General features: G+C 40.2%; 2 pseudogenes; both read left to right on the top strand.

Moving 5' to 3' along the window:
- Positions 1–20637, top strand: part of LOC149202564 (ABC transporter G family member 36-like) — a 40181-nt pseudogene extending 19544 nt beyond the window's left edge.
- Positions 20638–20669: 32 nt separating this feature from the next.
- LOC149202565 (ABC transporter G family member 36 pseudogene) lies at positions 20670–21182 on the top strand (annotated as a pseudogene).
- Positions 21183–25942: the final 4760 nt, after the last annotated feature.

Raw genomic sequence — 25942 nt, forward strand, 5'->3', positions numbered from 1 at the left:
ACCTTCCGCTGTTGGATTCACCCAGTCCTGCTCCCAAGCGGTTATCTTGTAGATACAATCTAGATCATCGTCGCTCTCGTAGTCGTGCACTGGATTTTTGTAGCACGATCCTTCCACAAGGTCTAAAGGTACCACTACGCGCAGTGACGTTTTCTCGAAAATCATCTTGCACTTCTTTAGATTTATCACTCCATTCATGTTAGTGGCCCAATCTATTCCCAGTAGCGCGGGATAGGGGTTTCTGTCATCAACAATCTCTATCACTTCGAAATATACAAGCGCGCTCGCACCTTCAATATCCACCATTATTCCCTTCAATCTTCCCATGGGTAGGATATTTTGTTGGTTTGCCATTCTCAATTGAATCAAATACCATTGAAATGTGGGCATGCCCATTTGTTCCCATGTCTGCTTTGGCAAGACGTTCTCATCTAATCCTATATCCAAAATCACTTGATCCATTTCATATTCCCCGATCTGCGCAGTCAATCTCATCTCACTTCCTATTCGCGTTGTGTGCTTCCCGAGCTTTTGGACTATGCGCGATTCTCCTAGCGCAGTCCCAGCACATCTAGTGATGAGTTCTTGCAGTCCCTTCACAACTTTGTTGTCGCACATGATCAGGAGCTCAAGACCAAGTGTCATAAAATGGTCAAAAATGAAAGTGCTCAAAACTAGTTTGAACCTGAACGACCGGATAGAGCTCGTTTCCCTGAATCCAGTGCCATGAACGGTTCGGAAAACAATCGTCGTATGAGAAAGTTATGCTAAAAAGAAGAATTGCCCAATAACATTGAAATTTTGAATTTGTTCAAAAAAAAAATTAAAATAAAATATTCCATGGAATATTTTGTTTTGGGCAGCGAATGGTAGGCTGCCACGTGGCAGGCCCGAAGGCTGCCACGTGGCCCAGGTGACATCATCATGACGTCAGCTCAGTTTTTTGGCATGCATTAAAAAGTTGGCAACAGAGAGGTTTGAACACGTGACCTGCCTTATAACACTCCCACGCTTTACCGTTGAACCATGAGCACCGGGCTTGTTTAAGGTGGGGAACAAGTTTTCGTTAAAGTTTGAATTTGGTTAAGGGTGGGGTCCAAGGGGCCCAGCCACCATGCATATGACCACAATGCATAGAACCGGGGCCTAACTCCTAACCGTGCACCCAAAAAACTAAACGGTCACCGTGTATTGTGGTCACATTGCACGTTTGGCAGGTTTGTATTAAATCAAACGGCCAGTTAACTCGAATGTTCTGGCGCTAACTCTTATGTAAAACTGCCGACCCATTAACCGTTCACATGCGCCATAAAACCAACAGCAGTTAAGGCAGTTAGACTGGCGGGATTTTTGGCGGACCACCAAATTTGGGCGGTCCCGCCATATTTGGCGGCCCTAACTGGCCCCAACTACAGTTAGCTGGAGTGATTCTAGGCCAAACTGGAGGAAATCTTCAATGAGCCATAACTTTGGCTAGGAAAGTCCTTTTTGGATGAATTGTTTTTTTATTTTTGGTCTCTTCGACCTTCTGAAGTCATTGGCATAGGTTTCATAGCCATCTGAGGTCGTTTGCAGGTGTTTTTGCTTCGTGGAAGTTCAAGGAGCCATTAGGGACAAATTAGTTTGGGAGTTGCATTGGGAATTGTGTAGCCAGTGAATGTGGAACGAAGGTCATTCCTGAAGTTTTTCAGCATTTTGAATACATTTCTACAGCTCGTTTTTCCGAATGAGGCATTCTTCTCACTGTTTAGCTTCAGGGAAGCTTTCAGGGCCACTAGGGCCATTTCAGTGATTGAGCTGTGTTGGGCTAGGTTCATCAGTTGGAGGTGAAACAAAAGCCCATTTCTGCTGTAAGGAACCTTCTGAATCCAATGAAGGTGTTTTCATAATCATTTGGAGTCTTCTAAAGGCTGAGATGCTGAAGAGAAGTTTCAGGCAGCCCAGAGCCATCCATGGGAGAAGGCCTAGATTGGGGATGCAGTGCTCATTTTGAGAAAATTAACAGTCATTTGTTTATGTCAGATATGTGATGGAGATAGTAGAAGAGGTTTTAGAGACATTTGAAGTATTCTGAAGGAGTTTGTGCCATTAAGAAGCTCAGGGAAGCTTAGTGCACCTACTGAAGGAATCAAGTCCAAGGCAGCCTAGATCTGCCTGCACAAAGTGGACAACCATGACAAGGATGTATATGGTTTTTCTAAGCCCATAGGTTCAGTCAGTAACCTTTTGGAGTTGAGTGTGGAACTTGTAAAATAATTCAAGCCATAATCCCAAAGAGCCAAGTCTAGTTGACTAGAGCTCACAAGAGACGTAGCCCACGAGATTGGGGTGAACTCCTTATTAAATTTTCTGTTATGTGTGATGTTTATTTGCTGCATTATATGTCTGATATATATGTTTAATATCAGCTGAAACAAATCAAGTTAAAACACATAAACAGAAGAAAAGACATACACCTCTTTCAAGCTAAAATTCCGCATAATTTCAAGTTCAAGCAAGGTCTTGTTTTTAATTGAATCTGAGTGTTTACTTTTTATTTCTTTAGGCAAAGTCTGTAGAGGGCCAGGTAGCTTCTGGATCTCATCCTGTATTTAGAGGTGACATATCCAGTAAATGCCCCTATAGTCGATCTCTGTATTAGAAATAAGAAGTGCACATATTTGCAGATTTAAACTTGGAGTATTTGTGCACTCATTTACATAAATGAAAATGGATACCTTGCACCCTTAAACAAGTACATTCCATTTTCAGATCAGGTTGGTATCAGAGCACTTGGTTTTCTTGATTGACATCACAGTAGCTTGATTGTATATCTTGAAAGGTGTTTTAAAGCAGTGTTGAAGATTGACTGCTTTACTATTTTGCAAACTGCATGTTGTTTGAGTTTGCTGAAGTTTGGGGATAGCTACTGATTAGCTAAGTCTTGGAGAAGACAAAAAGGAATAGAAGGTATTTTCCTTACCCCAAAAGGACCTTAAAATCACTCCAAGAATTTTTCTTGAGTTGATTTGTTGTTGGCTACTTGAATGTGATGTCTGTAAAGACATTTGGGTAGAAAGCTTTGTCACTTGTTTTGAAAAGCTTTAAGCAGATTGTTGAAGTTAATTTGTTCATTGACATTATAATGACAACTTCCATAAGTGAGTTCTCAAAATCATCCTCCTTCACAAGATTCTTTGATGAAGGCTTGAAGCAATAATTTTTCATCATGATGAATATGGTGAGAGAAATGTATGAGGATGAAAGAAAGAGCTCTAGACTTCAAGAGCAGTTGAATTCCACGAGGGAAGAGAAGCAGTTGCTTTCTGACCAATTGCAGGAAATGGAAGGCCAAATTCATATTGAAAACATGAATCTGGAAAGGATGCATGAGTTGGAGACACAACTCCTTGTTTCCAAAGAAGCCTTAGCCAAGTATCAACTTGAAGAAGAGGTAAACAATTCTAGTTTGTCTTCAAATTCTTATAAGAATGTTTATGTTGGTTCTTTTGAGAAACATACCAGAGGCATAGGGTCCAAGTTGATGTCCAAAATGGGATATGAAGGAAAAGGATTGGGAAAACATGCATAGGGTATAGTTGAGCCAATAATGGTTGAGGTAAGGCCTAAGTATTTGGGTCTTGGCTATGGACAATCTTATGGAGAAAGTTCCAAAGAAGCCATGAAGGCAATTGAAACAGTTCCTAGAAGGAGTTTCATTTCAGGTTCTCTATCTCAAGGTTGTAAAGGTTGTATCCTTAAGGAATGCAATAGTTTGAAACATGCTTTGCAAGAAGAAGGTGTGCATAAGCATGCACTTGAACAAGAAAGTGGTGAAAGCTCTAAAACCATTGAAGGGATTGACATTGTTCTAAAGGGAGCTTCTTCCTTTTTCGATTCACCTCCTTATGAAGGTAATGAAGGTGAAAGAGAAAGGTATAAATCTGATTTCCATCACACTTCCTTTGATCATGTAAAGCATGGAAAATTTCCACACAAGTATTGGAAAATAATTGCATGTTATTTTTGTGGTTTGTTTAACCATAGTGTTTATAGATGTTGGAAAAGAACGGCAACATACAAGAAAATTTTGAAGGAAAGGAGGCAAGAAGCCAAAGTTCCATTGAACAATGCAAATCATGCTGTCAAGAAGATGAACATGTGTTGCACTTATTTCCATAAGCATGGACATACTGCTGAAAGGTGTTGGACTCTGAATCCAACAAAGCGTCCACGAAAGTTGAATAAATTGGAGAAAGAGTATGGCAAGAATGGGAAGGAAGTTTCCATCATTGATATGTGTCAAGATGATACGCATGTTGATATCGATGTGCAATTAAAGGAAGCACCTTTGAAATGGATTGGTAAGAAATGGTTAGAATTCTTATCCAATTAAAGTTGCATGTCTTTTGATTGAATGCATTTCTTTGTTAAGGGAATGGAAGTTGCAGGATGGAAAAGCTGAGTATGATACTCACTAGTTTTGCAGCAAAAAGTCACCATGACGACAGTTGGCAAGGCAGGACATTTTGACATCAGTATGCTCTTTTGGCTGAATGGAAGAGGATATTTCTGTTCCTCAAGTGTTGTACAGTTCAGTTCAGAGATTCAGTAAGCTTTTGGGGACCAAAAGCCTTCTCATTTGGGAGGTGTGATCAGGAGCTCAGGACCAAGTGTCGTAAAATGGTCAAAAATGAAAGTGTTCAAAACTAGTTTGAACCTGAACGACCAGATAGAGCTCATCTTCCTGATTCCGGTGCCATGAACGGTTCGGAAAACAATCGCTGTATGAGAAAGTTATGCTAAAAAGAAGAATTGCCCAATAACATTGAAATTTTGAATTTGTTCAAAAAAAAATAAAAAATAAAATATTCCATGGAATATTCTGTTTTTGGCAGCGAATGGTAGGCTGCCACGTGGCAGGCCCAGAGGCTGCCACGTAGCCCAGGTGACATCATCATGACATCAGATCAGTTTTTTGGCATGCATTAAAAAGTTAGCAACGTAGAGGTTTAAACACGCGACCTGCCTTATAACACTGCCACGCTTTACCGTTGAACCATGAGCACCGGGCTTGTTTAAGGTGCGGAACAAACTTTTGTTAAAGTTTGAATTTGGTTAAGGGTGGGGCCCAACCCCCATGCATATGACCACAGTGCGCAGAACCGAGGCCTAACTCCTAACCGTGTGCCCAAAAAAATAAACGGTCATCGTTTATTGTGTTCACATTGCAGGTTTGGCGGGTTTGTATTAAATCAAATGGCCAGTTAACCCGAATGTTCTGGCGCTAACTCCTATGTAAAACCGCCGACCCATAAACCGTTCACATGCAAAAAAAAACCAACACTAGTTAAGGCAGTTAGACTGGCGGGATTTTTGGCGGACCGCCAAATTTGGGCAGTCTCGCCATATTTGGCGGCCCTAACTGGCCCCAACTACAGTTAGCTAGAGTGATTCTAGGCCAAACTAGAGGAAATCTTCAATGAGCCATAAATTTGGCTAGGAAAGTCCTTTTTGGACGAATTGTTTTTTTATTTTTGGTCTCTTCGACCTTCTGAAGTCATTGGCATAGGTTTCACAACCATCTGATGTCGTTTACAGGTGTTTTTGCTTCGTGGAAGTTCCAGGAGCCATTAGGGCCAAATCAGTTTGGGAGTTGCATTGGGAATTACGTAGCCAGTGAATGTGGAACGAAGGTCATTCTTGAAGTTTTTAAACATTTTGAATCCATTTCTACAGCTCGTTTTTCCTAATGAGGCATTCTTCTCACTGTTTAGCTTCAGGGAAGCTTTCAGGGCCACTAGGGCCATTTCAGTGATTGAGCTGTGTTGGGCTAGGTTCATCAGTTGGAGGTGAAACAAAAGCCTATTTCTATTGTAAGGAACCTTCTAAATCTAATGAAGGTGTTTTCAGAATCATTTGGAGACTTCTAAAGGTCAAGATTCTCAAGAGAAGGTTCAGGCAGCCTAGAGCCATCCATGGGAGAAGGCCTAGATTGGGGATGCAGTGCTCATTTTGAGAAAATTAACAGTCATTTGTTTATGTCAGATATGTGATGGAGACAGTAGCAGAGGTTTTAGAGACATTTGAAGTATTCTGAAGGAGTTTGTGCCATTAAGAAGCTCAGGGAAGCTTAGTGCACCTACTGAAGGAATCAAGTCCAAGGGAGCCTAGATCTTCCTGCACAAAGTGGACAGCCATGATAGGGATGTATATGGTTTTTCTAAACCCATAGGTTTAGTCAGTAACCTTTTGGAGTTGAGTGTGGAACTTGTAAAATAATTCAAGCCATAATCCCAAAGATCCAAGTCTGGTTGACTAGAGCTCACAAGAGACGTAGCCCACGAGATTGGGGTGAACTCCTTATTAAATTTGTTGTTATGTGTGATGTTTATTTGCTGCATTATATGTCTGATATATATGTTTAATGTCAGCTGAAACAAATCAAGTTAAAACACATAAACAGAAGAAAAGACATACACCTCTTTCAAGCTAAAATTCCGCATAATTTCAAGTTCAAGCAAGGTCTTGTTTTTAATTGAATCTGAGTGTTTACTTTTTATTTCTTTAGGCAAAGTCTGTAGAGGGCCAGGTAGCTTCTGGATCTCATCCTGTATTTAGAGGTGACATATCCAGTAAATGCCCCTACAGTCGATCTCTGTATTAGAAATAAGAAGTGCACATATTTGCAGATTTAAACTTGGAGTATTTGTGCACTCATTTACATAAATGAAAATGGATACCTTGCACCCTTAAACAAGTACATTCCATTTTTAGATCAGCGCAACAGCTTCATGCATGTCTCCAAAAAGGTAGTAAGCATTGATGGGTTCCGTTAGCACTCAAGGAAACTCTCGTAGGTTGTAACTCGGAGATGCCTGGTAACATATAAATCTTCAATATCGTTCTCTGAACTATTGGAATGGATTGGGGTTTGGATCAATTCAGATGACTGTTTCAACGTTGTTTTCACTCAAGACATGCATGAACACCCTCAGCTTGACAAGGCTTTCGACCACTAATGCTCAATATTTTATAGACTCAATGAATAGATGGAGAATCTTGACTATACCAGCAGATACATACATAAACACATATGAACGGCTAGCTATAGAAAGTAAATGAAGCTTGCAAATCTAATTTATCAATGTAGAGATAAGATGACAATTATCTAGCATTAGACACAGAAGAAAACATGAATAACCTATTCAAGTGCAAGCTTAGAACAGAGGAGAAGATGGTGATTGAACATGTAACAACAAAAGAAGCATATATTACTGGAATGAAGATGAGACACTGGAAGGAATAGAGTATCCACAGTCTCCAAAAGTTGAACCCTTATTCCCTCCAACTTTCAGCCATTTATAGGATTTTTACAATACTCTCGAACTCTCTGAGGCTCGAGATGTCTTAATCTATCCCCTCTGTCTTCTAACTACCTGATGCCATAACTTGACAAACATGAGCTCAGAGAGCTCTGTTTCTAACCAATATGGTAATCAAATTCTAGTAGTTTCGCCGTTCTGTTAGGTGGTTCACTCATGCTAGCGCATTCCATGATCATTTCTGTTGGTTTGGCTACATCGTGCTATTATTTTTTCCGCTTTCGACCATGCATTCTATTATTTTAGTTCAACTATCTGACTGTCAAAAACACTGACAAAGCCAACAAATTTCCTCCCCGGGTGACTGGTGGGAAGTGGGGTATGGGGCCGTTAGATGGTGTGGATCGATGGTTGGGATGTTGGTCAGGTGGCGGAGATCGAGCCAAGCACGAATAGATGAGAAAGTGCACAGGAGTCGTCAGATCGATATGATCAATGGATAGGATTTAAAAGTGAAAGATGGTATTTTAGGCGAGATCAAAAGAAGTAAGTGGTAATTCGAATTGGAACCCGATTCCACTCATCAAGTGACATGTAGTAGCAAGGAGGAGAGAGGAAACCTCTTTTTGGGTGGTTAATCCTCGTGCACGTTGATCACCCAAAATCATTGTGAACCGTCGGATATGAAGGAGGAATATCGACGGTTGAGGATCGTCGTGCAAGTTGATTTGATAGGCTAAGCGACAGCCGTCGGATCGAGTTCAGATCAACGGTCAAGATCTAATCGTTAATCGCGGAGGTGAAGGGTTGGCGGACAGTGCGATGGAATTGCGATACGCTGATGGGCGATTAAGCGATGCGCAATAGCCATTGGATCGACGAATGAAATGGATGGTAGAAATCAGAGAATGGAGAGCGCAGTGGAAAGGAGATGAACCGAGAGTGGACCCGCCGATATTTATGAGCGTGGGTGTATAATTTTTGAAGTCTGGCTTATGGCCAAAGCGGAGCAAGAGGAGACGTGGACCATCAGAGCTAAAATAGGGGACATTTCCATTAAAATAGTAGCACTACACCTCAGGGCTAACACTGGCTCCTTCTGGGGATGAAAGCCTCCCTGTGAGGTTTCAAGAACTGCAGACTACTACCTTTCCAGTAACAACCAAAACAAACTTATCTCCTAGTGTTCCATTGGGCATGGATTTTATTTGCATAGAAAACAAAAACTAAAAAAACCTATTACAATATTAAGGCCTTAAAGCCTCATATGAAGTAAAGTTTCAAAAACTGCCCATTGACTGGGCCATCAAAAACACCTTCCCCCTCCAAATTGTGCAGAATGAAAGTATTGTTCATCTGAACTTGAGCAATGACAAATGGTCCCGTCCATAAGGCATCAAATTTACCATGGTTTCCCTTCTTTTCCTTCAATGCATCCCATTTGAGAACCCAGTCACCAACCTGAAAACTGTCCATTTTTGCCTTTCTATCAAAGGTTTCTTTGATCTTCTTCTGATGAATTCTTGACTTCTCAACCAGTTGTTCTCTGATCTGCTGTAATTCAACCAAGTTACTCATTCTCCTCGCCATGTCATTCTCTTCATCCTATTCTTCTTGCAAGAATTTGGCCACAGGGAGAATCAGCTGGATAGGAAAAACAACATCAGTGCCATAAACCAGCTTAAATGGAGAATTTCCTATGGAATTCTTGTTGGTAACTCTGTCAGCCCACAGTGCAAACTTCAACTTGGAATCCCAGTTCTTTTTGTTGTCCTCCAGTAGTTTTTTTGATTATCCTTACAAGACTCTTGTTAGATGATTCTGCCAGGCCATTGCCTTGAGGATAATATGAGGTAGAATGCACAAATTGAATGCCCATGGATTCACACATGTCCAACAATTCTTCTACCCTGAAAGCTGCTGCATTATTAGTGACTAGTTTGGTTCGGCAACCAAATCTAGTGAAAATATTCTCATTCAAGAACTTTATGATAACCTGATGATTATAATTTTTAGTGGGTATAGCCTCAATCCATTTGGTGAAATAATCAGTGGCTACCAAGATCCATTTGTGATGGCCACTGGAATGTGGATTGATCTCACCTATGAAGTCCAAGCCCCACTGTTGGAAGGGACCATTGGTGTGTACTGGATTCAAGGGCAGAGATTTTAGTTGTTGTATTCCTGCAAACCTCTGACATTTGTCACAAGACTTCACAAAGGAAAACACATCAGAGAACAGAGTAGGCCAATAATACCCAGCTCTCAGGATCTTGTGGGTTGTGGTTTTCCAATAATGATGCCCTCCAAAGTTGCTAGAATGGAACTGGTGCAGGACTTCCACAAATTGTCCTTTGTCTAGACATCTTAAGAGGATCCATGATGGGTCTTTCCAATAAAGTAGGTTTTTATTAATGCAAAATTTGGCTGATCTGAGCTTAATGGCTCAGGCTTGACTTGAGCTATTCCCTGGAGGGACTTCTAGCTTCTACAAAAAATGAAGTACACTAGAATACCATCACAGGTGGCTAGATTTTCAACCAAAGACTGGTCCTGCTCTTGCTCTTCTATTGCTTCCTCTGTCCGCTCACCACCTGAATTTGAACCTATGCAATTGATGTCTAACAAACTGCAATTTTCCTCAGCCATAATCTTAGCCAAGCCCTAGCCTTTGACAAGCTTGGTGGGCTTCACCTCTATGTTGAACTCTATGAATTTTATAATCCATTTAGCTCTCTTTCCATCAATATCTGGCTGAGTTAGGACATCTTTTATTGAGGCTGAAGGTACATACGCAACCACTTTAGAATGCAGAATATAAATTCTGAATGCCTTTAAATATTTTATGAGAGCATAAGCTTGTTTTTCAATAAGGTCATACCTTAGTTCAGCCTCCCTTAGAGTTTTGCTGAAAAAGGCCACAGGGTGCTCTACACCTTCATCATTTTTCTGCAATAGAACTATTGCAAGTGTATCATAAGAGGCAAAAGAGAAGATATAAAACTCCCTGGTATAATTTGGACTGATTAGAGTGGGAGCTTCCATGATAGCTTGTTTTATGGCTTCAAAAGAGCTTCTTGCACCATCTGTCCATTTTATTTCTGATCCTTTCTTCAACATGGAAGTGATGTGCTTCACTAGCTCTGCAAAGTTTGGAATAAACCTCCTGACAAAGTTAATCTTACCCAGGAAAGATTGAATGTCCCTTTTTGACCTTGGGATGGACAATGTCTAAATTGCTTGAACTCTTGTTGGATCGATCTTCACACCTTCAGCAAAAACAATATGTCCCAGAAGTTTGCCTTCTTCTAGAGAAAACTGTGACTTCTTTGGGTTCATAGAAATTCCAAACCGTCTGCACTTTAGAAACACCTTCTTCAAATGCTGCAAATGGTCCTTGTGACTACTGGAAAAGACTGTTATGTCATCAAGGTAAATAAGGACAAACTTGTCCTTCTCTCCCACAAAGGCTATGTCCATGGTCCTCTGAAAAGTAGCCCCAACATTCATCAGTCCAAAAGGCATCTTGGAGTACATGAAAGTGCCCCAAGGAGTAGTGAAGGTGATCTTTTCCCGATCTTCTGGATGTACAACAATCTGATTGTAACCTAAAAATCCATCTAAGAAAGACATGACTCTAGCCCCTGAAACTCTTTCCAGTAAGTGTTCCATCTTAGGTAGGGGGTAGTTGTCTTTTTTAGAGCATTTGTTCAGATTCCTAAAGTCAGCACAAAGCCTGATTTCTCCATTCTTCTTTCTTACTACCACAAGGTTAGCTATCCACTTTGAATACCTTAGGGGAACTATGATCTTGGTATCCAACAGCTTCTTGATTTCCTTTTCAATCAAAGGCAATAAGAGAGAGTTGATAGGTCTTAATTTCTGCTTAAAAGGGATGGTGTTATTCTCTAGTGGAATCTTATGTTGAATGATGTTGATGTCATAGGTCCTAAGATCATTGTACTCCCAAGCAAAAATATCAGCAAATTGTTTCATCAGGGTGCAATACTCAGAACTTTGGGCAGAAGACAAGTGAGTGGATAGATTTATGTACTTTGGATGGGCTGGACTCCCTACATTATGTCTATGAACAACATACTCATTTTCTTTTTTCACAGGCTTATAAGGTACATCATTATGATCAAACAGCTTCTCTAGGGGCACCAATCCTTTGGGTATATGGTTGGTTGCATTCTTCAATGGTTTCGTTTTCTTGGTCAATGTGCATTTCAGAAAATTCATCAATGACTTGTAAAAACATATTAATTTTGTCATCATCTTCAAAAACTTTCCAGTATTTGACATTTTCAGGCAGAGATGGTCTATATTTCACTTGAACTTCATAAGTCAATTTAGGAGGCAAAGGAGTAATAAACATGCTAGCAGACACAACAAGGGAATCAACACACTGGTTCTTCATTCTGGGGATGTAAGAAATGTTGAAACTATTAAAAGAACCCTTGAGCCTCTATACCTCATCTCTGTATGATTTCAGCCTTGGATGCTTTTCTTGGAAAGTTTTGTTCACCTACTGAATGATAAGGTCTGCATCTCCAAACACCTTCAGACCTTTGATGCCCATTTCTTTAGCAGCATTTAAGCCCAATATCAAGGCTTCATACTCTGCTATGTTATTTGTGACTTGAAAAGTTAACTTGAAAGATAAATGAATGCATTCTTGTGTGGGGGAAACAAGGACTACACTTGTCCCTGCAGCTTCCTTAGAGCAAGCTCCATCAAAGAACATGTCCCAAATTTGTGGGCCTTCTTCCTCTGTGATCTGGCAAACCGGTTTCTTAATCTGCATGGAGGCCAACTGGGATTCTTCAATTTGAAGAATACAGGCTCTAAAATCAGTGTCGACAGCATAGATGGGATGATTAGTGGGATTCCTTTCATCACTGATGATATAAGCCAACTGAGCTTCTTTGTATAATCTCCTGCTCTCACCTCCAAAAACTGGGACAGTAGCATAGGACAAATCATTTTGCAATGTTCCACCTAATCTCTTGATCCAACCTCTGGAGAGCAACATGCTAGACTTTAGGGGTACATCTGCTACCACAATATCCATCATCATGCTCTTCATGGGCAGATGAGACAAGGTGATAGCTAGGTCCTTGATTAATCCCAAACATTTCAATTTTCTAGAGTCAAAAGAAAACAGGTCATGATAAGACTTGGTAATGTCAAGACCCAACTCATCCATGATAGCCTTGGGCATTAGATTATGGTTAGCTCCTATGTCCAGAAGGTATTTGTGAAGGATTTTTTCATGAATAGTAAAAGAGAAATAGAATCATGGGGAGCTGTCATCACAATTTTCAATCATTGGGCTGAGAAAAACAACTGGTTTGTCATCTTGCAGGTTTACATAGTCAGTGGAGTCTTGTATGGATTTAGGATAAAGGGCCTCGAGGATATATCTCTTGAAGGAATCATTCTTCACTAGTTCAATCAGAGGTATAGGTATTCTTAGCTTCTGAATTTCTGATTCAAAACTGAAAGGAGAAGGAGACTTGTCAAGGCCTCTTACCTCGTGAGTTGGAGCTTTGAGGATGATGGGATCAACTGCCGGTCGTTTCTGCTTTTTAGCTTGATGTATTGTAGGGAAAGTAGCTATCTGAACAAGAGTTTCCTTGTCATTATTCATCTTCGACCTCAAATCATATCTGTGCCGATCATTAGTTTGCAGAACAACTTCACCATCCCACTCTTGGCTGATCTGGTCATTGAATAATGACTTTTCATAGGCAGCTGAGGTAAAAAAGGAGGCACTGCCTTTGTCTTCCAGACAATGGATCTCATCATCTTCTTCAAACTGCTCTTCTTCCATGACTACATTCTGGAAAGGGGTCTTCACCCTTTGGTCTTCATTGGCATCTTTGCTTCTTTGCAGAATCTACAACTGCTCATTAGCTCTTCTATATGGATTTGGATTTCTAGGAGAAAAGGTATTAGGAACTCTTCCTTTCCTAGGGTGCTGCTCAACCTTTAATTTGGAGATTTCAGAGGCTAATGACTCTATCATCTTGGTCATTTTATCTATCTTGGGATTTGAAGATGATGAAGATTTTCCCCTCTGTCTCCTTCTATCAACATTCCCCTTGAGCTTCTCTGCAGCCATGATGTTTGATTCTACTTCCAAGGCTACATCCTACATATCAGCCAAGGTAGCACATCGTCTCTCCCTCAACAATAGATAGAAGTCAGAATCAAAGGCACTGGCATAGGTGAGTTTAGCAGAGGTAGTGGTGGGTTTTACTTCAGCTGGTATCTTGTTGTACATGCAGTTAAACCTCTTATTAAAATCAGACAACAACTCACCATTTTCCCTCTTTAAGTTCCCAAACTCGGTGTGGTAGTAGAGTAGATCCTTCTTATCCCCCCAATGCTTTAGTAATGCATCATTTAAAGCCTCAATATCTGCTATAGACCTTGGGGTCAGTTCTCTGAACCATTTTCTAGCCTCTCCATCTAGACTTTGGACAAAGACTCCGTTAGAGTCGGTCTGTTCAGCCCTCCGTCAGCGATCAAAATCTCTTTTGTTGCATTTCATTTGTAGGTGTCTCGCTTGATTCACTCAGTTGCATTCTGCTAGGAGCATGCCATTATCTGACGGAAGGGTCTCTTCACTCATTTCCCTCATGTTTGTACCTGCTGGGTTGGTCAAAATTTATCAAAATTCATTAAAGTTGATTTCAGTCATTTACAGTCATAGATGGTCTTGTGGTAAAAAAAGAGTCTTTTCAGTTTCTAGGTCGGGTTTGGTCTTTAGAATGTCAAGTAATGCCTGCAGGTCATGAGGATGTCTTCAATAAGTTTTCATTCCGAAATTTCATCATCAATAATGCTCAAGAATGTTTCTTCTCCAAAACTCTGTTTTGGAGAAGAAATCATCAAATTTATTGTATGTAATGAATATGTAATTTTTTAAAAAGGTTTTTCAGTCACGAAGAATTCAGAGGCAGCTCTGGTCTCCCTTTGCGGAAGTTCAATGCCACCATCCCTGCAAAACTCAACCAAGAAGCCATCATTCAAGCTCAGAAAATCAGAGAGGAAACAAAAGACAGAGTTATATTAAATGTGAAAAAGTGCCAATGTCAAACATTACAAAGTGGGTTTGTAAGAAGCAAAATCAAGATCTCAACTATGTAAGGTAAATCCATTGTTTTTACAACCCATCTACATGCCAAAGACATCACAGAAGTCGAGTTTAAATTTGGAGGAATGAAATCATGAGTTTGGAGCCGAAACTTGGTATTAGAGTGTTGCGCGGTGCATTGGGAGAAGGCGCGACGCACATAGGCCGTGCGACGCATTGGGCTAAATATCACCTTAAATTTTTCAATTGGCGCAGTGCACTCACACAGCGTGGCGCACTGGGTGTGCGCGCGATGCACATAGCCTCCAAGCAGGATGGTGCCACTACTACATCAAATTAAAAAAAAAAAACGAATCCAATTTTTTTTGCTGCAGGTTTTTTCGTCAATTTCTTGTCTTATTTTGTGTGAGTCAAATGGCGACCGCTTTGTTCTGTGCAATGGTTGGAGTTTGTCAAAGCATAGGTGTTGCCTACACTGGAGGTGCTTCGGCAATATTGGTTATTATAGTATTCAGTGGATTCCTCATTCCACGACTTTCAATTCCAAACTGGTGGCGATGGGGATGCTGGATATCACCTTTGCATTATGGGGAAACTGAGATTACAGTCAATGAATTCCTTGCTCCACGTTGGAGAAAGTTGACTTTTCAAAACACCAGCCTTGGTACGCAGGTGTTTTGATGGCTTTAATGGGTGTCAGTGGAGCTGGAAAGACGACACTGATGGACGTTCTCTCTGGAAGAAAGACTTGTGGCCATACTGAGGGAGATATACGAATTTCAGGCTTCCCAAAAGTGCAAAAAACATTTGCCCGAATATCAGGTTACTGTGAGCAGAATGACATACATTCTCCACAAGTTACTGTCCACGAGTCACTGATATTTTCATGTTGGTTGCGCCTTGCACCTGAAATAGATTCAAAAACCAAGAAGCTTTTTGTATGTGAAGTCATGCAGCTGGTCGAATTAGATGGTCTGAAAGATGCTCTAGTGGGCATTCCTGGTGTTAGTGGTTTATCTACTGAGCAACGCAAAAGATTGACTATTGCAGTAGAGCTTGTGACAAATCCTTCTATCATATTCATGGATGAGCCTACCTCAGGTTTAGATGCACGTGCTGCTACTATAGTAACGCGAGTAGTGCGGAATATTCACCAGCCAAGTATTGACATTTTTGAGGCATTTGATGAGTTACTACTAATGAAGCAGGGAGGTGAAATTATTTATGCTGGTGCATTGGGTCGCCATTCAAAGAACCTCATTGACTATTTTGAGGCTATTCCTAGAGTGCCAAAGATTAAGGACACGTATAATCCTGCAACATGGATGTTAAAGGTCACCTCTATGGATGCAGAGTAGTGCCTTGGTATAAACTTTATTCAGATTTATAAAGAGTCAACTCTTTTTGGGCAAAATAACGAACTTGTTAAGGAGTTCTGTACTCCAGCTCCAAATGCCAAGGACCTTTATTTCCCAGTTGACTATGCGCAGTGTGCTTGCAAAACAACCAGCCTATGGAAACAATTTTGGGCGTATTTGCGGAATTCCATTCCTTTCATTAAAGGCAAAATTCAAAACTATTTTTATTAAAAGTTAGCTTTTATTCAACGGCAAATGTAAAAGGAAAAAAGTCAAAGATCAAAAGCCAAAATTAAAACGAATAATACCTACCACAACAGAGAGATAGGAACATATTGCTTATTTTGTCCTCAGTCACGATTTCATGGGATCCACACTACAGTTTTTGCCTTTTAATTGGTCATCAGAGAAATTAAAATGTAACGTTGTTCTATCTTTAGAAATAGATGGATGAATATTTTTCTATTTTCATAATTTCAGTTGAAACAACTCCCTATTTTCAGCGATCTGTTTTCCCAACTCTGAAATTATTTATTGTATAGTTATTTTGTAAGGGGTCTGAGTTCTGAAAAAGGGTGGAGGAAAAACCCAGCGCTTTCACTGTACAGTTTGACCAGGAAATTAATAAAATGATGCAGCTTTGATTCATGAGATTCCTGTGGTGTGAGTTTAGCAATATGTTTCTTCTCTGTTTCATATGTATCTTGATATGTTTTACAGTTCATTCATAATCATTTCCAGTCGAATGTTTTTAAGTGAGAAAGGTAGAATCCAGTTTATTTCTCTACCTTGGAAGGCATTCATCCTCTGTGTGTCTTCTTTTGTCTGAAAAGGATTCATTATACATGCCCTTTTTAGCCTCTCAAACAGTCTTTCCACTCCATATTATTTCAAATTTGATGGCTAAACTTCCTGCCTATCTTGCCTCATGAAACAATCTGTGTTTTTTATTTAATTTCTTAGCTCATGCTGTTCCTTGTCCCATACAACCCTGAAAACTCAGTCATTTATTAAATTACCTCTTTCATATTTATTTACTAGCCTAAAATTAGTTCCCATTCTAAGTCATCTCAAGCCCCATTGAAACACTTTTCGCTGAGATTGACCCGGAGAGAGCCTCTCCCGTCCTCGTAGGGCTAGCTACGAGGTTGAGCGTGGTTTGATGTGGACCTAGAACCTTGTCTTTTCAGCCTGAGGCAAATCTAGGCTCTAACATAGTGGTGACCATACTGGGGAAGAAAGTTTATTTTCATTGTTTGGCTTTGTAGACTACAGACGGAACCTGAAGATTAGCCAGGTAGCCTTCGAAACGCTCTTGCTTTACATTAGCGGAAGTAGATAAACGCTGCTTTAGTCAATCTCTGGTCTAGCTTGTAAACGTGACATCTAACTTGTTAATTTCGCCAGTACATGTATCAAGTTCAGATCTGATTGTTGATGGTGGACAACGATCAGACATCAGAAGGCTGAAATCATTCACCTGGCGACTTCATTCACTGAAAAATCCAAAGATAAATGCTTCATGGTGACTCCACTGCAAAGAGATTAGTAGCTTTGATATTTTCAAGATGGAACAGGTTGCAATAAGATACGCTCCCATGAGCCGAGATCACATTCCAGGCTTTCGAAATAAAATTCCAAAGGTAGATTGGTCAAGGAATTTGCCTACGTTTAAAGATGATGGTAGGAAGGATGTTGTTTTACATTTGGTTAGATTTCACATGCATATTCGCAAGTTGAAGGTTGATTTTCCTGAAGATTTCTTGATGAAGATATTCCTGGCCACTCTAAAAGGTGAAGCCCAATCTTGGTATGAAAGTTTGCTGCCTACTTGTATTTACTGTTTAAAGGATTTTCATGCCATGTTCATTGAAAGATATAAAAAATCTTATCCATCATTAAATTTAGTCCAGGACTATTGCAAGCATGCTTATGGTTTTATTTAAAGCCTTGAACAATATTATGAAGATGATAATTTCATGGATGAAGAGATCATGGAAGTCCTGTATGAAAATCTGTTTCAGCAACACATAGAAATCTTAGAGGACACTTATCAAGATCAACAGGTTGAAGATTCCCATATGGCTGAAAATGATGAAAGAAGAAGTTTTATTTCAGATCTGGTTGAAATAAAGGATGACACGTAGGAAATTGATGTTCCAATCTCAGATAGTGATGACGATAGACCATATCAATAGATAAATTGTAATGGAAAAACATGTTGTTCCAGATATCATTAAAGAGAGTTGTATTGTTGAGGCTGCCTTAAATGCAGAAAACAAAGTTACAGACCTAAATGCTCTCATCTCACCAGAACTACATCTTCACGAGGAGGTAGTTCATTTCCTCTATGAAAAACAAGACGAGATCTTCGCTCAAGTAAGTGAAAAAGTTTCCTTGGATGAATTGTTGGTAGATGATAGAAATGTCATGTTTGAGTATCAAGAACCATATGAAGTTTCTTTTCTTATGATTGATGAATTTAATGAGGAACATGATAATCTGGCTATTATATCATACAAAGATGATCAAAAATATATTCAAACTACAGAAGATCAGAACATTCAGGACTTCCTTTCAGATTCTTTTTCATATGTCTCATGTTTTGAAATGTTCTTTGAAGAGGAGATTTGCTCATCTACTTGTTCAGAATTATTTGAGGACCAGGAACATACTTTTACAGAAGCACATTATGAAGGAAGATCAGAATCAAAAGAAAAAGACACCTTGTTTCTTCAGCAGGAGGTAAATCTTCATGTTTTTCAAGATCCTCTGGCAAATCTGTTGCAGTCAGCAGTGAAGGTGATTATTGCAGTATTCGGTGATGAAGGAGATCATGGTCAATTCTGTTTTTGGATGCCCAGTTACCAGTATTTATTGTTGACCAGAAGATCTGATCAGGAGAATCAATCAAGAAGGCATCTGCTTGATTGGTTACATTGGCATTTTGATATAGTTTGATGGTATATTGTCTTGCAAGAAACACAGGTGGTCACGTACTGCCATCAAGCTTTAAGTTTTAAGTTAGTTTGTTCAGTCAGTTTTTTTTAGTCATTTTTGTTTCATAATTGAGTCGGTTTGAATTAAGTTACAGTGAATAAATAAGTCGAAAGTCTTGTGTGGATTTCTCGAAATAATGGACTCCATAGCCCAATGGATGAAGACACTGTCTGCTCTCCCAAAGATCTGCAGTTCTTGGCACCTCCAAGGAGCTACCATCCCCATTGGAGCCAATGTTAGAGTCGGTCTGTTCAGCCCTTCGTCAGCGATCAAAATATCTTTTGTTGCATTTCATTTTTAGGCGTCTCGCTTGATTCACTTAGTTGCATTCCACTAGGAGCATGCCATTATTTGATGGAGGGGTCTCTTCACTCATTTCCCTCATGTTTGTACCTGCTGGGTTTGTTGAAATTGATCAAAATTCATTAAAGTTGATTTCATTCATTTACACTCATAGATGGTCTTGTGGTAAAAAAAGAGTCTTTTCAGTTTCTAGGTCGGGTTTGGTCTTTATAATGTTAAGTAATGCCCGTAGGTCATGAGGATGTCTTCAGTAAGTTTTCATTCCGAAATTTCATGATCAATAATGCTCAAGAATGTTTCTTCTCCAAAACTCTGTTTTGGAGAAGAAATCGTCAAATTTATTGTATGTAATGAATATGTAATTTTTTAAAAAGTTTTTCCAGTGACGAAGAATTCAGAGGCATCTCTGGTCTCCCTTTTTTGAAGTTCAATGCCACCATCCCTGCAAAAATCAACCAAGAAGCCATCTCAGAAAATCAGAGAGGAAACAAAAGACAGAGTTATATTAAATGTGAAAAAGTGCCAATGTCAAACATTACAAAGTGGGTTTGTAAGAAGCAAAATCAAGATCTCAACTATGTAAGGTAAATCCATTGTTTTTACAACCCATCTACATGCCAAAGACATCACAGAAGTCGAGTTTAAATGTGGAGGAATGAAATCATGAGTTTGGAGCCGAAACCGGGTATTAGAGTGTTGCGCGGCACATTGGGAGAAGGCACGACGCACATAGGCCGCATGGCGCGTTGGGCTAAATTTCACCATTCATTTTTCAACTAGCGTGGTGCACTCACACAGCATGGCGCACTGGGTGTGCGCGCGATGCACATAGCCTCCAAGTAGGATGGTGCCACTACTACATCAAATTTAAAAACAAAACGAATCCAATTCTTTTGTTGCAGGTTTTTTCGTCAATTTCTTGTCTTACTTTGTGTGAGTCAAATGGCAACCGCTTTGTTCTGTGCAATGGCTGGATTTTTTCGAAGCATAGGTGTTTCCTACACTGCAGGTGCTTCGGCAATAATGATTATTATAGTATTCAGTGGATTCCTCATTCCACGACTTTCAATTCCAAACTGGTGGCGATGGGGATGTTGGATATCACCTTTGTATTATGGGGAAACTGCGATTACAGTCAATGAATTCCTTGCTCCACGTTGGATAAAGTTGACTTCTCAAAACACCAGCCTTGGTATGTAGGTGTTTTGACGGCTTTAATGGGTACCAGTGGATTTGGAAATACGACACTGATGTACGTTCTCTCTGGAAAAAGGACTGGTGGCCATACTGAGGGAGATATACAAATTTTAGGCTTCCCAAAAGTGAAAAAAACATTTGCTGAATATCAGGTTACTGTGAGCAGAATGACATGCATTATCCACAAGTTACTGCCCACGCGTCACTGATATAGTTGTGCCTTGCACCTGAAATAGATTTAAAAACCAAGAAGTTTTTTGTATATGAAGTCATGCAGCTGGTCGAATTAGATGGTCTGAAAGATGCTCCAGTGGGCATTCCTGGTGTTAGTGGTTTATCTACTGAGCAACACAAAAGATTGACTTTGTAGTAGAGCTTGTGACAAATCCTTCTATCATATTCATGGTTGAGCCTACCTCAGGTTTAGATGCACGTGCTGCTGCTATAGTAATGCGAGCAGTGCAGAATATTCACCAGCCAAGTATTGACATTTTTGAGGCATTTGATGAGTTACTACTAATGAAGCAGGGAGGTGAAATTATTTATGTTGGTGCATTGGGTCACCATTCAAAGAACCTCATTGACTATTTTGAGGCTATTCCTGGAGTGCCAAAGATTAAGGACACGTATAATCCTGCAACATGGATGTTAAAGGTCACCTCTATGGATCCAGAGCAGCGCCTTGGTATAAACTTTGTTCAAATTTATAAAGATTCATCTCTTTTTGGGAAAAATAACGAACTTGTTAAGGAGTTATGTACTCCAACTCTAGATGCCAAGGACCTTTATTTCCCAGCTGACTATGCGCAGTGTGCTTGGAAACAACCTGCCTATGGAAATAGTTTTGGGTGTATTAGCGGAATTCTGTTCCTTTCATTAAAGGCAAAATTCAAAACTATTTTTATTAAAAGTTAGCTTTTATTCAACGACAAATGTAAAAGGACAAAAGTCGAAGATCAAAAGCCAAAATTAAAACGAAGAATACCTACCACAGCAGAGAGATAGGAACATATTTCTTATTTTGTCCTCAGTCATGATTTCATGGGATCCACGCTACAGTTTTTGCCTTTTAATTGGTCATCAGAGAAATTAAAATGTAACGTTGTTCTATCTTTAGAAATAAATGGATGACTCTTTTTCTATTTTCATAATTTTAGTTGAAACAGCTCCCTATTTTCAGCGATTTATTTTCCCAACTCCGAAATTATTTATTGTATAGTTATTTTGTAAGGGGTCTGAGTTCTGAAAAAGGGTGGAGGAAAAACCCAGTGCTTTCACTGTACAGTTTGGCCAGGAAATTAATAAAATGATGCAGCTCTGATTCATGAGATTCCTGTGGTGTGAGTTTAGCAATATGTTTCTTCTCTGTTTCATATGTATCTTGTTATGTTTTATAGTTCATTCATAATCATTTCTAGTTGAATGTTTTTAAGTAAGAAAGGTAGAATCCAATTTATTGCTCTGCCTTGGAAAGCATTCATCCTCTGTGTGTCTTCTTCTGTCTGAAAAGGATTCATTATACATGCCCTTTTCAGCCTCTCAACAGTCTTTCCACTCCATATTATTTCAAATTTGATTGCTAAACTTCCTACCTATCTTGCCTCATGAAACACTCTGTGTCTTTGATTTAATTTCTCAGCTCATGCTGTTCTTTGTCCCATACAGCCCTGAAAACTCAGTCATTTATTAAATTACCTCTTTCATATTTATTTACTAGCCTAAAATCAGTTCCCATTCTAAGTCATCTCAAGCCCCATTGAAACACTTTTCGCTGAGATTGACCCTGAGAGAGCCCTCTCCTATCCTCGTAGGGCTAGCTATGAGGCTGGGCGTGGTTTGATGTTGACCTAGAACCTTGTCTTTTTAGCCTGAGGCAAATCTAGGATCTAATAGACTCTCATCCATACATCATCTTCACTAATGTCTAGGTTATCAGCATAGCTATAGAATGATTCGAGATGTTCCTCAGCTGTGACACCTTCAGTCCTAGTGAACTTAGGCATATGCTTCTGATATTCTCTAGTAGGCATGGCATTCAAAGGAGTGGGCAGTACTAGAGGTCCATACAAAGGGTTGAGGAGTGACCGATATGACTAAAGGAGTATGATGGATGGGAAGAGAGGCTTCCTTTGGGCTTACAATGAAAGGAGAACCTAAAGAATAAGGAGCTCTATCAATCTCTGAGATTTTTTCTTCACTGCTAGTATTAGATGCTATACTTTCAACATGTATTTGTTCTATTATAGGATTTTCTTGAAGAGATATAGAATATTGTTTAGATCTACCTGAACCTGATGCTCCTTTCTGCAACGCCTTTCTTTCTTTGATGATTTTTTCAGGTTAGGTACTGGGTCAACTTGTGGCTTCTGAGGATTTCTCCGAGTATGCCTCACAAACTAAGCCAGAACTCCCCAGTGGAGTTGCCAAGAGGTTCATCCTCCAGTAGAGTTGCCAGATAGATGACTACAACCCAAATAGTGTCCAAACTTTGTCTATCACAAAAGCTAGATCTGTGTCGTCTCCCAGGGAAGTTGAGCTTCAGTCTCCTCTCCTCGGCAATGGCGCCAATTATGTTAGCACTCCAGGAAACTCTCCTAGGTTGTAACTTGGAGATGCCTGGTAACATATAAATATTCAATATTTCTCTCTGAACTATTGGAATGGATTGGGGTTTGGATCAAGTCAGATGGCTGTTTCAACGTTGTTTTCATTCAATACATGCATGAACACCCTCAACTTGACAAGGCTTTTGATCACTAATGCTCAATAGTTTATAGATTCAATGAATAGATGGAGAATCCTGACTGTACTAGCAGATACATACATAAACACATATGAATGGCTAGATACAGAAACTAAATGAAGCTTGCAAATCTAATTTATCAACGTAGAGATAAGATGACAGTTATCTGGCATTAGACACAGAAGAAAACATGAATAACCTATTCAAGTGCAAGATTAGAATAGATGAGAAGATGGCGATTGAAAATGTAACAAAAAAAGAATCTTTTATTACTGGAATGAAGATGAGATGCTGGAAGGTGTTAGCGCTTGAAATTTCACCTCAGGCTGAGAAAGGTAAACCTCAAGGCAACATCAAACCACTTAGCCTCGTAGCTAGCCCCACGGGGCAGGAGAGGGCTCTCTCCGGTCTATCTCGATAAAGATCTTCAATAGGCGAGATAACCAATAGGGTAACACTGATTTTAGGCTAGTAAACTGATCAAAAGGGTTGATTTAGGGTTTTTAGGGTTTTTGGTGGCAAATTGAGGAGGTGGCAACTTTGGGTGCGGGGATTGGACACAGTTTCTGTAGGGGGTACTTTGGGGCGAGGTAGGAGACAGTATTGATGCCTTTGATTGAGGTGGATGATTAAGAATGACAGATGAGGAGTTAAGGAGAGCAAACAATAACTTTGAATTCTCCTTAAACAGTAGAAAACATTGAAATTAAACAAACTTAAAAGCAAAGCATGACAGTCATGAGTTCTACTTTAACACTTCATTTGCTTAATGTGCAGAAGGAAAGAAAGGAAATGATTCACATAACACACTTACAAGTACATAGAGAAACACACCATCAATACATGTAACCACAAGAATCCCAAAAAGGACTGCAAAACCCTGGTCTTCCTTAGCCAAAAATTGCAGAGATACAGTTAATAATACAATGATAGCTTCTCCCTTAAGAGTCCAACCATGAAAATGAGAAAGAGAGTACATAATATAGATCATCTAACACATTTCCTTGCCTCTAGGGGTCGAGCTCACTATCCTAGGAGCTGTTTCAAACACTTCTAAACTAAGCACTGAAAACTAGGCAGTCAAAACAACTTGCCTCTATAAACTAGGAAACCAATTCATTCATTTAATTTTCACCTATTTCATGAATGAATCTTCTAGAAGAGATAAATACGTGTAAAAGTGTCAAAAAATTACATTATTTACATCAATGAGGATAACAATCCACTCCAAAAAGTCAAACATGGTCAAAACTGCGCTTTTCTGAGCTGTACAGTGAAATTTTGAGAAACTTGCCTGATAGGTCGCGCGCCATTCCCTAACGGATCACGTGCCTTTGAGGGCACTTTTGGGGCACTTCCAGGTGTCCAAATGGGGCCATAGTAGGCTTGTTGGAAAGGTCTCCGAGTCTACTTTCCAACCCAACTAGAATTTCTGAATTTGGTGGTCATTTGCCCCTCCAAAATTGCAATCTCCCAACACTGATTTCTGTGTCTCAAAAATGTGGCAGAAAGTCATTTTTTGCTTGTTTTTTGACCTTCTGGAGGCCCAAAACTTCATAAAATCTCTTGGAAATGGATGAGAATGTGTAACTTTTCATGACAAATCTGGAAATGCTGAGTTTTTGCAAAATGGAGTTGTCAAGTGAAAGGGTCGCGCGGGGGGTGAGACCCGTTAAAAGGACAAAACCTGTAAATTGCCTGAAAAAACCAAAATTGACCCAAAATGTTCAAAATTTCTTGGGATTTGTGCTGTGATTGAGCTATTTAGTGCCTTGCTCCTTCAAGGAAGCCTCGGCCAAGATGTGGAGGGGATCGGGCCTTTTTCTCCCTTTTTGTGCCTTGGCCAACCGCCTTTGGAACATCTTCATCTTCGCCTTGCACACGTGCATCCGCGCCCAATAATGGTTCTTCATGTTTCTCAACAATTTCTTATCTTGGTTGGCCTTAGCCAACAACCTCTCCAAGTGAGCATTGAGCTAGATAAGCATTGACTCTCGCTCAACGGGCAATAGATCACCGGGTCTTCTTCGATTCAAGTTGCGGTCACTACGAATCCTCCACAACTCATCAAGAGCTTGCTCATCCTCCAACTGTTTGTTGCGCTGCTCTAGATATGAGATTGTCCATTGTGCCCCCTCTAATCTCCTCTACAATGCATCATTTTCAGCTCTAAGGTGTTGAATGATCTCCTTCGACTCTAGGCTAGGAGAACTGACATCAAGATCAATAAGCTCTATATCTGGAACACCTGATGGCCCCTCATCAATATTGGGCTGCTTGCCCCACTATGCTGCCTGTGCTGCTGAAGAAAGCGAGGCCCCTTCCACCTGTTGTGGAGATAACACTCGCTGAGCTGATGAAGAAGGCGAGACCCCTTCCACCTGATGTGGAGAAAATACTCGCCGAGTTGCTGTAAATAAGGCCCTTTGGCCTCTCTAATAAGTGACAAGCGGAGGAGAGCTGACATGGCTAGTCCCGGGGATATCATGCTGCTGTGATGGTCCTCCCTCCTCATGAACAATCTCCGGATGTGGTGGTGGTGCTGTAAAGAACTCACGAGAGATGAACTTCTCCCATGAGATGCCCTGCTGAGCCAACTGATGTAAGACCACAAGCTGAATCAAACCATAATGGTAGAGGCTCCTATACTGCTGTGTCGGGCTCTTCTGCTGCATCACAGGCACCATCCTCTCAATGTTCTGGCAGAAGAAAACAGGGATGTTCATCATCCGTACCCGTGTGAAGTGCATCAATAGGCGAATATGGTACGAATATACCTGTGAAAATCTACCCTCACAGGTAAAATAGAGCATGATAAGCCTCATCATGGGAGCATACTCACTCCTGAGAAATCTGAAGGGAAACACACCTGTCAAGTGTCTCATGAGTGCGGGTCTAACGAAAGGCTCAAACTGAACACTTTCCAACACCT

This window comes from Pinus tabuliformis, chromosome 2_1 (assembly GCF_031772625.1).
Source record: "Pinus tabuliformis cultivar Carrire ecotype Pingquan chromosome 2_1, CPIR1, whole genome shotgun sequence".
Lineage (NCBI taxonomy): Eukaryota > Viridiplantae > Streptophyta > Pinopsida > Pinales > Pinaceae > Pinus > Pinus tabuliformis.